Source organism: Myotis lucifugus, unplaced genomic scaffold (assembly GCF_000147115.1).
Source record: "Myotis lucifugus unplaced genomic scaffold, Myoluc2.0 scaffold_348, whole genome shotgun sequence".
NCBI lineage: Eukaryota > Metazoa > Chordata > Mammalia > Chiroptera > Vespertilionidae > Myotis > Myotis lucifugus.
In genome coordinates this window covers 1,133,674-1,142,798 of record NW_005871396.1, presented here as the reverse complement: position 1 = coordinate 1,142,798, position 9,125 = coordinate 1,133,674, and the positions used below count along the sequence as shown (strand labels likewise).

Sequence of the window (9,125 nt, the reverse complement as noted above, 5' to 3'; positions counted from 1 at the left end):
CGGTCTCAGCAACCTGTTCCACCATGTCACATCAAAACATCCTTAAAATAAGGGCTGATGTCAGGGGCCTGGCCGCGAGAGGGAGGGGGGGGGAAGGGAGGCACAGAAACAAAGACAAGCCCAGGGGTGCTTTTCACTCCTGAGTTTCTTCTAGGGGGACCCCGGAGAAAACCCATCGTAAACCCAACGGTGCCCTCCAGCTTCAGAAATACCCTGACCTGCTTACTTTCCCTGTTAAAACTATACAACAGAAAACTTTCTCAAAATGTCTTTCTTCTGATTTGAACTCAGCACAGGGGGTGTCCCTTCTCCGGGGGCCACACACTTCCCTCCTCCCCCCGGGCCCCTCCCCTCCAACCCCCCCCCCCTCCGCTGCCTCCCAGGCCCCAGCTGTCAGGCCCTGTGGGTTTGGACCGGCACCAGCGCTGCTCCTGACGCCGGGGCAGGCCAGCCCTGCTGTTATCTCCAAAGCGTCCTCCCAGAGGCTGCCCAGCGAGCCCAAGGAGCAGCCGAAGTCTGACCAGGGCCGAGGCCCAGCGGCAGGAGCAGGGCCGGGCCCACTCGGCCTGCGCGGACCTGGCCCCGGGCCGGCACTGAGGGGGAAGCTTCCGGGGGGGGAATGGACCGCCTGGGAACCCGAGCGCCCGCCGCGGACTGCTCTTATTTTACAAATGTTAACACGCTAGAAGCTCATAACACAGCCAAGTGGTTACGAGCTCAAAAGCTTTGTGGGAGATTTTCTCTGAGGACTCGCTGATATGGTCCTTGGATGGAACACTTCCAACTCCGAATCCCTCGCCGGAGCTATAAACAGGCCGATAAGTGCTCGACGGGGAAGCGGTCCCGCCTCCAGCCCTCCTGGTCCAGGGCTCCGCTCGCAAAGACCGTGGAGGGAGACGGACGGAGTGGAGGGGGCAATAGGCCGGGCTGGGACATGTGTGTCTTGGCATTAGAACACACAGGAGCCCACCGGCTGGCTCAGTGGTTGAGCGTCGATCTATGAACCAGGAGGTCACGGTTCGATCCCCGGTCAGGGCACAGGCCCGGGTTGTGGGCTCGACCCCCAGTGGGGCGCGTGCAGGAGGCAGCTGACCCGTGGTTCTTTCTCATCGTTGATGTTTCTCTCTCTCTCCCTCTCCCTCTGCCTTCCTCTCTGAAATCAATAGAAATATATTTTTTTAAAAAGAACTCGCAGGAGCCGGGCAGGCTGGCACTGCACCCGGCAGAGGTGTAATGGGGAGCTTCGAGGCACCATGGGGTTGCCTCCCGGCTCTGCCACGAACTTGGAAAAACTCCATCAATTCACCCAGCGATGAACAGAAGCGCTGCCCATGCCGCCTGCTCCCCAACCCCAAGGCCTCGAATATTCAGGCATCACTTGCCCAGTGACTCACAGTGCGCCTCCCGCTCCACCCTCCCCGATAGCCCTGCTTCCTGTGACCTTCCTGACCTCCACACGGCGGAGGGAGATTCTGGGGGTATTTTTGGGAGGCAGCTGTTTGTGGTTCTAGCCAGATTCCCAGTGACATTGGCAGAGGGGCTGGACAGGGGACTGGGGCTGGTGAAGGCCGCGGGGAGAATGTGGGTGTGGGGTCCCCTGCTGATGGGGGGTGGGTGTAGGGAAGGGGGGAGAGGATGAATGAAGAAGAAAGGACTGACTTCTTATCTGCCCTGAGGGCGAAGTTCAGGTCGACCCCATCCTAGGCGGACATCTGCAAGATGGAATTTCAGATGGTAAATGAGGAACCCGCTTCCCCACACAGAGCACGCGAGGGAGGGCGGGGGCCTGCAGGGAGGGAGAGCGCGATCCCTGTGAAATCACAGTCCGACGAGAGCCTCCTCGGGGACCTGTCTTCCCCACTGGGCTCCACTGTGCCTCCTGAGCCCGTCCCCCCCTCGTCCTGAAATGTTTCCATGGAAAAGGGGAGCGTCTCTGGTCAGACAAGTTTGGGAAATACTGCATCCTAAACAAAGTTCTTCCTTTTCCTTGGATTCTATAAAATGCATTAGCCAAGTAAAACCTCCAAAGAGTTCTGCAATAAAAGCAAACCAATGCCTATTTAACGTTCTTAACCCAACATTTCCAAAATTTGTTTAAATAGAACATTTTTTATTTATTTTTTGCTGTGTGTGGTAGAGAGAACCATGCCCTGCCCCCAAGCAAAGACATCCACCTCCTTGTCCCTGAACCCGGGAATATCTCCCCCCGGGGCAGGGGGGTTCTGCTGGCCGGTGAAGAACCTGGAGAGGAGAGGATCCTGGGTAACCCAGGGGCGGCATCTCATCCCCAGGGTCTGGATGACAGAGGCTGGAAGGTCACAGTCACAGGAGATGGGACCACAGAGCAGAAGCTGGAGCAAAGCTTTTGAAGACGAAGGAGGGACCCACACGCCAAGGAATGTGGGTGCCTCCGGCTGCTCTTTTTTAAGCTAGCCTGGCCAGTGTGGCTCAGTGGGTGAGCGTCGAGCTATGAACCAGGAGGTCACAGTTTGATTCCCAGTCAGGGCACACGCCCAGGTTGTGGGCTCCATCCCCAGTGCGGGGCGTGCAGGAGGCAGCTGATCAATGATTCTCCCTCATCATTGATGTCTCTCTCTCTCCCTCTCCCTTCCTCTCTGGAATCAATAATAAAATACATATATGAGCTGTGAAAGTCTATGCCCCAGCGAGACCCCGGGGGGGGGGGGGGGCTGGAGGACTGAACACAGGCAGGTTCCGTGTGGGGGGATGGGTGACGGGTCGGCCGCTAAGAACCTCTGGCGCCTCGTGCTGCTTCCCCAGCGCCTCTCCCTGGAGGGGCACGGAGACACGCCCAGGCTCCTCCGGAATGTTCTGGGAAGGACCCTCCCGGGCTCTTTCGGGAACCGGTGCTGCGTCCACGTTCGGGCCGAGAGTGAACGTGCCTGAGAGGCTGAGCCGGGCCCTGATGGTTGGATGTAAAGGCAGGTCCGTGGGGCTGCAAAAAGGTGCCGAAGCATAAACCCACTCCGCCCCACGCTGTGCAAAGGAAATGTTTACGAAAGTGACATTGCTGAGATAGAAGAATAGCTCCCATTCTCCACTCTTCATGTGTGGGGTCTTTTGTGCAAGAATTCAGCCAATTTTGTGCAAGAATGGCCGCCTGCAGCCTCGGCAGTTCCACACAGGGACCCATTGTGTGCTGCCTGCCTCCGGCCCTTGTCCATTGTTCCCTGTAGAAGGTTCTCCCCCGGCTCCAGGCAGCCGAGTCCTCAAGGCCTGGCTCCTCCGATCCGTCCCTGACCCGAAGCAATCTTTCCCTCCCTGGAACAGGGCGCGCCTGTCCGTGGCCCTGCGCCACCTCGAGTATCAGAATGACACCCGCCCCTGGGCGCCCTGAGCCGCCTGGTCATGGAGGGTCCCCTCTCCATCAGGCTGTTCAGTTCGCAGGCCCCGGGAACCCCTGCGCCCAGCTTCCTCGGAGAAGGAGCTGCCACAGCCTAAGGCTCGGGGCTCAGACTTCCTTCCCCTGGAAATGCCTGTGGTGAAAGAATTCTTAGAAATGACATCGTCAGCGCCCTGGGGTTCATCATACGCCATTAACGCCACTGCAGGGCAAGGCCTTGGCAAAGGAGGGATCGTTTTCTAACGAAAATAAACGAATTTCAGGCCACCCCTTCGCTTTAATTCCCTGTGACTCCCTCGGAGCAAAAGTGAGGCGCACTCACATTCCAAAACCCTGTTAGCAAAACCCAGGTGAGAAACATCAAGGGAACATTTGGTAAACGGGACCCCAGGCCCTTTCTACGCCTCTTCCACCAGGAATTCCAGCCTGGACTTCACCCTCTTTTCCCAGAAGAGCTCCAAGGTGTGGGGTTTGGGGGGAGGCCATGAGGGGGGGGGGGAGAGCAGGATGCAGCCTGGTGGGGCAGCAGGAGGTGGGCACCGTCCGAGCACCTGAAGCCAGACGTGAGCCGCCCGCCCGGAGCCCGGGGGGCAAGGCGCCTGGTCATGAAGCCTGCGGGTTCATGTCCACAGCTGCGGAGGCCGGCGCCTGTGGGAATGTGCATAGCTCATCTGCTGCAATTTGCATAGAAATGTCTGGAATGTGAGGGTGTGAAATATTAACAACTCTTTATATAATTATTAAGGGATTTTTTTTTTCAGAGTAAAAAAATGGTTATGGAGCCTAAATGAAGGCTGGGAAGAACATTTCATTCATTTCTAAGTTTCTTTCAGGCCAGCAGGAATCAGAATTTATAATGACAGAGGTCCCCTTGGTGAAGGGTGATGAGGCGAAGTTTCTGATTATGGCCACGGAGGCCGTAAGTAGCTGCCATAAGTAATTATCCGAGGAGGGGCCTTCTTCCCGGCGCAGGAGGCTGACATGGTGCGGGAGAGAAAACATGAGGGGTCGAACGTGGTCTTTGGGGGCACAGGGGCTGAGGGTGGCCTCGGCCTTCGGCGTCGCAGGATGGGGGGCCCTTTTGAGGAAGTGTCTCCGGGCCAGGATTTTGCCCCTGAGAAGCGCTGATGCTGCTCCTCTGGTGCTGTCTGCGCGGGGCCAAGGGGGACGCAGACACTCACACCCGTGTTTCCTCCCCATGGTTCACAGACGAGGGTCTGACGGGCAGAAAACACGGGCCAGATGCAGGAGCTTGTCTTGCAGCAACACGCCGGGGTGTAGACGGTGCCTGGGGCAGCACGCCCGGTGCGGAGGGTGAGGAAAGGGGCGCAGCTTGCTAGATTCATTTCCTTTTTTCTCGTTCTTGGGAAGCCGACTTTCATTTCCCCAAAGCGCACGCAGAGCTGGCATGGAGTGCCCAGCCTGGCAGCCCCCGCAGGAGCCGGGGACAGACCCTGAGATCCGGAGCCCAGTGCTCAGGAGCACGAGGTACTGCGAACTCCTCCAGACCTGGTGGCACTGGGCGTGGGGGCCACTCACTCCTGGAAACGTGGTGGGTGGGGGGCTGAGTAACAAAGCCGGCCTCAGGGCTCGCGTGTGCATGCAGCAGGCACCACCTCGCATCTGTGTGTGGTCACGTGTGCATGCGGCGTGCACCAGCTCGTATCCATGTGTGGTTGTGTGTGCATGTGGTGTGCACCAGCTCACATCCGTGTGTGGTGTGTGTGCATGCAGCAGGCACCACCTCACATCTGTGTGTGGTCATGTGTGCATGTGGCGAGCACCAGCTCACATCTGTGTGAGGTGTGTGTGCATGCAGCATGCACCAGCTCACATCTGTGTGGTCATGTGTGCATGTGGTGTGCACCAGCTCACATCCGTGTGTGGTGCGTGTGCATGTGGCGAGCACCAGCTCGTATCCGTGTGCGGTGCGTGTGCTCTGTACACTGTGCGCAAGAATCTTCACCATAAGGGCATTTGTAGGCTCTTCAGTGCGACGTGCAGCTCCCTTGTGTTTATTTATTATATTTGTTATTTTTAACCTCCTGCCTGGCTGCCAGCGTCGGGAGGAAGTGAATCTCCACTTGCTGATGACCCGTCTCCACCATTTCTCAACCATGGGCATCGGCAGGAGGAGGCTTACTCAGCCGTCCAGCGGGGCGGAGGCAGCGGAAGAGGCCAGAGGCACGGACTGCAGCCAGTGTCCCCCCTTCCGCTCCGCCTTGCACGCAGCCCCCCCCCCCCCCGCAGCACCCCCCCAGGAGCAATTGGCAAAGTCATCGCCAAGATGGCGAGTTCAGGTGACCGTCACGCCCGAGTAATGAAGAGCCAGGTGGACAGGATCCCGCTGACCGGAGCGCCATTCGTCATGTGCAGAGACCGGAGCCGGGAAGGGACAGGCCTCCTGTGACTGCGCCATGGGAGTGACTCACCCCAGAACCAGCAAGACATCCATTATCGATGACATCAGCCAAACTGCAGATAAATTGGTGCTTTATCCTGACCCAGTGGCAGTGATGAATGACTGTTATTAAATCGATAGATCAATCCAAAGCCAATAAGTCAAGATATCCAGAGGCGAATCAGAGCAAGACGCTGCCCCTGGAGCCCAGAGGTCAGCTGGCCCGGAAGCGGGAGCTAGGGGCGCAGCGAGCCAGCCTAGCATGGGCAGACCGCTAAACCCCAGGCCTGCCTCCCTCTGCCCATGTCTTCCCTTCCACGGAGACAGAAGCGGCCCATCTGCAGTTCCACACGTGGTATCCACGAGGCAGAGGAGGGTACAGACGCCGCAGGACCCACGAGACCACTCCCCAGTGTTCAAGCCCTTGGGCCACAGAGCGCGCACCTGCTCCTACCCTCTCGTCCAGGCCTCGTGCAGGCTGTGCCCGCTCTGTGGTGGCAGTGTCACCATTCTACACGTGAGAAACTCGAGGCTCCCGGGGGGAGGTGGCCGTGCTGCCGACAGGAGGGAGAAGGGCAAAGCACGTGTGGGTGTGGGGCCAGACTCCCGACCACGGCCAGGCCTCAGCCGGGCAGTTCCCCTGTGTGGCCGCCGTGAAAGGAAGTGTGCGCGTCTGCAGACGGCAGCCCAGCCCTCTCCCCCGCCTCACTCTGCACCACCGCCACCCTCTGCTCCTGGCTGGGAGCGAGGCCTCTGGGGCTGCTGGCTGATTCTCTACATGCAGCACACGCACATGCACAGCACACACACACACACAGAACGTGCACACACAGCACACGCACACACAGCACATGTGCACACACACCCACAGCACATGCACACACCGCACATGCACACACCGCACATGCACACACAAACATACCACTCATGCCTATAAACACACATCACAAATGTACACAACACACATACTTAGCACACACACCTTCACACAAACTTATCACTCACACATACACACACACTCACAAATGCACACTCACAAACCTACTCTCACACATGCACACACGCACACACACACACAGGACAGCACGGCCATCCCCGGCGGCACCGTGCAGGCCGGAGGTGGCTGGGCTCCCTTCCCACTCGCCCCGACCTCCTGCCCAGCAGGCGCAGCCCAGGCGGGCGGTGGGGAAAGACCGGGGCTGGGCCACGTGGACACTGGAGAGGGACAGACAGGCGGGAGGACCGGAGGGCGATGCTGAAGTAGGAGAGCAGATGGGTCTGGCAGGAAGGAGACTGGTTGGCGCTTCCTTCCGTGCGGAGAGGAGGGTTCTGAATGGGGTTGGGTTGGCCGAGTGCACGCTGTGCTGGGGAATTACAGCTCTGCGATGGCGCCAGGGACTCGCGGGTCATGTGGATCCTGCGTCTCCACTTCAGGGAGCCGCTGGGGGCCCAGGCGTCTGTGGCAGTGACTCAGGCTGACGGGGGTCTCAGGCGGGTGGACTCGGCCCCGATGAGGCTGGGCGACCGAGGCCAGGTGGGGACAAGGCCCCTGGCGGGGTGGGCAGAGGGCTCCCGCCGGGGAGGGCAGGTAAAGAGCCACACGGTGTGTCTCATCAGGCACGCATATGTCCGACCAACACTTCCCCCATCTGCACACACACGGACAGAACAAACGTGTGCAAAGGACACCTTCCCTACCGCCATGTATTTAAACAACATAAGAACTTCTTAAAGGACCCAGAGCCGGAACCCAAAATGCTTAGCTTCAAGTCAAGTCCAGCAAGCAGGAGTCACTGAGCAGAAGAATGCAGATTCGTTTTGTAGCTGTTCACACATGTGAGGCGTCCCTGCACCCGCCGGGGGGGGCTGGCGTCCTGCAGGGACTGACTCAGACACTCAGAGGCGGTGTGAGTGTGGGAGGAATGTGGGTGGGTGTCCAGCAGGGAGACGCCCGGCCCAAGAACACGCTGCAGGGAACCGCTGGGCGCAGGGCTGAGGCCCAGCCCTGCACATGCGTGGACCTGCGGGGACACGGAGCAGCCGGGTGGCCCTCCAGGTGGAAGGGACCCTTGGGTGGGGCCGGGGGGCGGGGGGAGGAAGGAGCTGTGAAGATCATAATTCAGAGTTGTATGTTTCTTTTCAACGAGATGAGAGACACCGAGGCTTCCGAGGACAATGGTCCGTTGGCCTGCAGGTCTGTGGGTGCAGGATGGGGAGGGCAAGGGGCGCATCTAGAAGTTTGGACCACCCACCTTGTGGATGGAGATGGAAGGAGGGGAGAGATGTCACAGGTAACCGGAATATGATCACTGAGAAAGAGGAGCAATTGTAACATGAGGGAAATAAGGCGGATCTTGACGTTAGTGATGTTTGGCTTCAAATACTAGTGGAATTTCTTGCCCGGCCGGCACGGCTCAGTGGTTGAGCATCGACCTATGAACCAGGAGGTCATGGTTTGATTCCCAGTCAGGGCACATGCCCAGGTTGCAGGCTTGGTCCCCAGTAGGGGGGCGTGCAGGAGGCAGCCGATCAATGATTCCCTCTCATCATTGATGTTTCTGTCTCTCTCTCCCGCTCCCTTCCTCTCTGAAATCAATAAAAATGTATTTTTAAAAAGAAAAAGAAATGCTGATTATTGGGCTGAGACTAACGGTCAGAGGCCACTGGCAAAAAATCACAGATGTCTCGTTCTTGTCTCCTGAACATTACTTTCGATGTTACGGATCTTCCTTTGTCTTATTTTTTAATAACTTGGGACAGGAATCATCTTATACAGAAAAGTTGCAAAGATGGTACCATTGGGTTGTCAGGATTCCTCCTGAGCCTCCTCTGCTCTGTCAGTTTCCCAGGGTGGCCTGAGGGCTTGACCGTTTGGAGGACTGCTGGTCAGTTATTTGTAAACTGCCCCTTAGTTTTGTTTTTCCTGATACTTTTCTCATGATCACAGTTAATGGCTGTGGGAGTAGCAGGAAGACCACAGACATGTCAAGACCACACACTATCTACATGACATATCAATGATGACATTCACTTGATCACCTGACCAAGGTCATGTTTAACTGGTTTATCCAGTGTAAAGTTCCTCCCCATGCACGCACACATGCCAACACACACACACACACACACACACACACACACTATTCTTCGGAAGCAAGTCACTAAGTCCAGCCACACTCAAGGGCAGATGGGGTGGGGGTGGGGAGGTTCTACATAACTTATTTGGGATTCTTCTGGAAGAAATATTAGTCTCTGTTCTTCCATTTACGTATTCATGTATGTCAGCAAGGATGCGTGGAGCTTTATGTGACACTCCGAGCTATAATACAGTTACTGACTTCTTTGCCCCAACATCACACCTCT

At 57.5% G+C, this 9,125-nt stretch overlaps 1 long non-coding RNA gene across 1 annotated transcript; it reads left to right on the top strand.

Moving 5' to 3' along the window:
* Window positions 1-4,147: 4,147 nt before the first annotated feature.
* LOC106699255 lies at window positions 4,148-8,279 on the top strand. The gene is made up of 3 exons (XR_001350779.2): window positions 4,148-4,852; window positions 5,425-6,282; window positions 7,383-8,279. It is a non-coding gene; the product is annotated as an uncharacterized LOC106699255 (long non-coding RNA).
* The last annotated feature ends 846 nt before the right edge of the window (window positions 8,280-9,125 follow it).